Raw genomic sequence first — 5,810 nt, forward strand, 5'->3', positions numbered from 1 at the left:
AATTTTAGCCATAGACAGCAGAAAAGTGAAAAAATGAAAGTGTTAGTCTCTCAGTTGTGTTCGACTCTGTGACCCCATGGGCTGTAGTCTGCCAGGCTTCTATATCCATGGAATTCTCCAGGCAAGAATACTGGAGTGGGTTGCCATTTCCTTCTCCAGGGGATCTTCCTGACCGAGGGATCAACCCAGAGATTGAATCTGAGTCTCCTGCATTGCAGGCAGATTCTTTATCATCTGAATCACCAGGGAAGCCCATCTCTAATGTCAAGAGGAAGGTATGATTATCATGGAGGTGAGTTTGCAGGTGTTAAGGTAAAAAGTTGAGAGATTATCTGGCTGCTGCTGCTGCTGCTAAGTCGCTTCAGTTGTGTCCGACTCTTCAACCCCACAGACGGCAGCCCGCCAGGCTCCCCCATCCCTGGGATTCTCCAGGCAAGAACACTGGAGTGGGTTGCCATTTCCTTCTCCAATGCATGCAAGCGAAAAGTGAAAGTGAAGTGGCTCAGTCGTGTCCGACTCTCAGCGACCCCATGGACTGCAGCCTACCAGGGTCCTCCGTCCATGGGATTTTCCAGGCAAGAGTACTGGAGTGGGGTGCCATTGCCTTCTCCATATCTGGCTAATGTCTTCCTGTTTTTTCCTGTGGTAGTTTTGCATGGTCAGCCACTGAAGGTGAAAAGCGAAGTAGTAGGCTAGGAAATTTGAGGAAAGTGGAGAAACGAGAGGTATGAGAAGAGAACATAATGAAGAACTCACCAGGCAAACAGGGTCACAGAGATCCAGTTGTGATGAGAGACTGAATTTGTAGTGGCATTAGAGTGGTTGAGTGATTTCCTATGACAACACTCAGCATTGTGCTGTACGAGTGGAGGTGGGAGACAGCTGATGGGGGACTGGGGTTTTGCTCTAAGGTTAAATGATAACAAGGTGAAGATGTTAAGGATTCAGCATAAGTGATTAACAGTCCAAGGAGTCTAGACTGCTTAGGAATTGAAGTGGAGATGGGGTTGACAGTAGGGAGGACGCAGATGGGGCACAGGATTGAGGACTGAGTCTGAGGATTTAGGAGAGGAGCTTTTGAGAAGACAATTGCAGAGCAGGCCTGTTGGGGGCAAAGGTTATTTCAGTTTAGGTGGTCAAAGAACCGAGAAGCCAGTTGTTAATGTGGATGGTTTCCATGGATAATGAAGACAAATGAGAATGAAGACAAACGAGAACTGAGGAGGAAGTATAAGACTAATCCAGTTGCCAAAATACCATAAGTGGTGGAGGTTGGCAAATTACTCGAATTAGGAATGGGAAAAGGTGAGATTACCACAGATTTCCAAAGGCACAAGGGCATTTACAGGAAAGTCAAGGAGTAACTGAGGAAAAGAGGAAGACACTGACACCAGTTATACACTGGATGTGAAGGAATAAGCAATGTATGTGTGAGGAAGCAATAGGGGAGTATTTTCCAGTAAGAGCCAGATTACAGTTAGCCCAAGAGGAAAGAAGGACTGTTGGTGCTGGATTGAGAAGTTTTGATTATGGGCAGTGGGATTCCAAATAGCTAATGACTTGGGGGAGGGAAATCTAGATGGCTCTGTCTGCATTTGTGTAAGTGTGAGCTCTGTATTCAGAGAAGGCAATGGCACCCCACTCCAGTACTCTTGCCTGGAAAATCCCATGGATGGAGGAGCCTGGTAGGCTGCAGTCCATGGGGTCGCTGAGTTGGACATGATTGAGTGACTTCCCTTTCACTTTTCACTTGCATGCATTGGAGAAGGAAATGGCAACCCACTCCAGTGTTCTTGCCTGGAGAATCCCAGGGATGGGGGAGCCTGGTGGCTGCTGTCTGTGGGATCACACAGAGTCAGACATGACTGACGTGACTTAGCAGCAGCAGCAGCAGAGCTCTGTATTGATACCCAAAATGGAATAAGGGCTGCATTCCTACTGAGGTGTTTGGTACCTCAGAATAAGTTTTATTAATATAAAAGTTAATAAGGAGTGCTCAGTCTCTGCCCTTGATAGCTCAGAATATAGTGAAATAGATGGACACATAAACCTGGGTCCATGGCAATGACGAAGTGTGATGACTGGCAAACTGTACCAGAACACCAAGTGCAGCCCAGGAAGCTGGGGTGGGAGGTTCAGAGAAAGCGTTTGGCCACGATGATTGTGAGTTAAGAGAGGTAAAAGAAACAGGCACAGAGTAGCTAATACAACATGGTCTAAGCATGGCGAACGATAAGTAGTTCTTATTGTCAGGGTCTGGACTGTGAGGAAAGTGGTGGTGAGAACACGACAAGGGTCATATATTGGAAGGCTTCATAGACCTTGTTTTAGAAGAGCCACTGGAGGGTAAGGGAGAGTGAAAAAGATACACATGCAGGTAAATGCCAAGGAGAATGGATTTAAGGGGTCCCCTTGCTAAAGGCCGGCATCCTTATTAGCAAGGAAAGGGGCTGCTGCTGCTGCTAAGTCGCTTCAGTCGTGTCCGACTCTGTGCGACCCCATAGACGGCAGCCCACCAGGCTCCCCCGTCCCTGGGATTCTCCAGGCAAAAATACTGGAGTGGGTTGCCATTTCCTTCTCCAATGCATGGATGCATGCTAAGTTGCTTCAGTCATGTCTGACTCTGTGCGACCCCATGGACAGCAGCCCACCAGGTTCCTCTGTCCACGAAATTCTCTAGGCAAGAATACTGGAGTGGGTTGCCATTTCCTCCTCCGAAGGAAAGGGGCAAATCCTAAGAAAATAAAACAATAGCTTTCTCTGTCTTCTGGAAGGAGGAGGGGCAGGGCAAATTCCTTACCAAATTCTCAGCTTTGGGCTGCGTTCCACCTCTTTATCTTTGCTCCTTCTTCATAGAGCTCAGCGCCTTCAGGGCTCCACCTTTCGGCTATTCAGAGCCTTCTGTATGATGCTCTGTACCCTAGTGCTGTGGTCCCCTGATACCTACTTGAACTTGAATCTATTACCTTGATCTTCAGCTTTTGAATTTGTAAATAATGTTTTATTCCTTTCAGCATTAGAAATTTGATGATAAATTCACACTTTGGTGTGAATGTCTGAAAGCCTCCCATTTTTGTTTTGTATAATTTGGGAGTAGTGCTTAATAGTTATTTTTTAAAAACTATATTCCTTTAAAAAATATTAGTAATGTATGTTCATTGTTGGAAATTTGAAAAAAAATTGATAAACAAATGGAAGATTAAAATCACCTATAATTACCTCTTTCAGAGATCATTACTGCTTACATTTTGTTGTATAGATTTTTAATTTACTGTGTATGTGTGTGTACATACTTTTTGAAATAGAAAATTCTCCCAATTTTATGAAAACATTACATTATCTACATCAGAGGAGACTGGCTTGGCAGAATTCAAGAAGTACTTCCAATTCCCTATCAAATGGATGTAAGACCCATTTCTTCCACTTGTTACTGAATTTTGTACAGATGATTAGATTAAATATAGTAATCTGGCGACCTTTGAGCCAAAAAGGGCCATTTGCATATTTCCCCTTGGAATTTTGGCCTTGTGCCTATGTGCAGATATATTAAAAAAGAATTTACTGTATGAGCCTTGACAAAAATTTCCCATTTAGTAGCATTCTGGGCTTATTCTGTTGTTGAACATCTGTTGGTATTAAAAATGTCCCTGTACTGTGTACAGCCATATCATATACAGCAGCATCATGTAATTTTGTGGTTTATTGACTAGACTGCAACTTCCTAATTGCTTTCCTGCCCGGACATATAACTAAAATTTATTTCAAAGGGTTCCTTCCTTACCCCACTACTCGTGGAAGGCTAATGTGTGGCAGGAACTGTCCAAAATCTTAAGGATACAAAGATGGATAAATCAATCAAAGCTCCTGGCTCAAGGATATCACAGGGTGTTAAGTGAAAGCATCGTATAGTTACATAAATTTATCTGCTAAAAAATTGACACTGTGAAACATAATCTGTGAAACATGAACAATTTCCTTTGAACTGTCAGATTAAAGAATGTGCAGTAAAAACTAATCTTATGAAATACAGAAATAAAACTCCCAGTTATTTCCCTTGGTCACAAAGTGATTACATTTTGAGTTTTCTAAAAACCTTGACATACCTATGAGGCTTTTTTTTTTTTTCATGTTTTTATTTTTTAATTGAAGTATAGTTGATTTACAGTGTGAGTTTAGGTTAGTGATTCAGTTATACTGATATACATGTATCTATTTTTTTCAGATTATTTTCTCATAGGTTATTACAAAATGTTGGGTATAGTTCCCCCTTATCAGTTTAAATAGCTCTTATTTATTGTGTTCTGTGTGCCAGACAATGCTAACCTTTTTCATTCATTATCTTAATTTTGTCAACCGATGAAGTTAGGTTTTGTTATCCCCATTATGCATAAGAAACTCAGATTCAGATTAAGAAATATGGCCAAAATCACAGGGCAAACGGTTCAGTTTTTCAAAGACCGTAAAGATTTCAACCCATTAAAAAAATGATTTTATGATGAAGAAGCTCCCAATTATTTGCCTCTCTAGTTCTTCACAGGAAGTTTAGCGATGTTGGTTATACGTCATTCAGTGGACCACTTTCCCTCAACCGCTTTAAGTAGTTTATGTCCAAATTCTGCAAGACTAAGACCCCCGGTATTTTCCAGTAGAAGTCTACATGGTTTTGGGACCCTATCTACAGGTCCCCACTCCAGTACTCTTGCCTGGAGAATCCCATGGATGGAGGAGCCTGGTGGGCTGTAGTCCATGGGGTCGCTAAGAGTCAGACACGACTGAGCGACTTCACTTTCTCTTTTCACTTTAATGCATTGGAAAAGGAAATGGCAACCCACTCCAGTGTTCTTGCCTGGAGAATCCCGGGGACGGGGGTGCCTGGTGGGCTGCCGTCTATGGGGTCGCACGGAGTCGGACACGACTGAAGCGACTTAGCAGCAGCTACAGGTCCCAAGGCTGGTTATGCCTTCAAAACAACTGACACTTCTCCATCTCCCCCCAGTCTACAAAGCTTATTGAAGACAGACTTCTGTGCCGAATCCCAACCTTGTTTCTCACACCTGACACGGTGAATGCTCAGCAGCTATATGTTGAGCGCACGCATTAATGAATGACCAGACCCGCTTAACATCTAGTTCTTATCTAGGCTTGTGAGTCTGGGGTCTCCTTTCAAGGGTCGACGTTTCCACAAGATGACGACACATCACGCGCGTTTGCGCGTGAAAGGACCTTACAAACGCAAAAAATCTGATACAAAGCACTGAAGAGGCGCCACTCAAAAGCAATTCCAAATCTTCATTTATCAGGCTGGGGCTAGCGAGAATCTGGGCAGTGTTCGAACGAGAATAAAATCATCCTTTGTGATTCCTGCTGCTGCTGCTGCTAAGTCGCTTCAGTCGTGTCCGACTCTGTGCGACCCCATAGGCGGCAGCCCACCAGGCTCCCCTGTCCCTGGGATTCTCCAGGCAAGAATATTGGAGTGGGTTGCCATTTCCTTCTCCAATGCATGCAAGCGAAAAGTGAAAAGTGAAGTCGCTCAGTCGTGTCCGACTCCCAGAGACCCCATGGACTGCAGTCTACCAGGCTCCTCCGTCCATGGGATTCCTACCCTTCTATAGATGCCTTCTAGTCCAGGCGCCATAAGCAGTTAATTCACAGAGTCCTCCGGATGTGAAAAGTAGTTACTTTGGTACTACCACCGACGCCCTCGCCTGCCGGTATCTTCCGCTTCCGCTTTACTACAGGAAGTGACGAAAGCTGGGTGGGCTGTAGGGGCAGCGTTTTCTCTTCCTCTCCACGCGGTAGACGAGACTGGT

Source organism: Bos taurus, chromosome 28, assembly GCF_002263795.3.
Source record: "Bos taurus isolate L1 Dominette 01449 registration number 42190680 breed Hereford chromosome 28, ARS-UCD2.0, whole genome shotgun sequence".
Classification (NCBI taxonomy): domain Eukaryota; kingdom Metazoa; phylum Chordata; class Mammalia; order Artiodactyla; family Bovidae; genus Bos; species Bos taurus.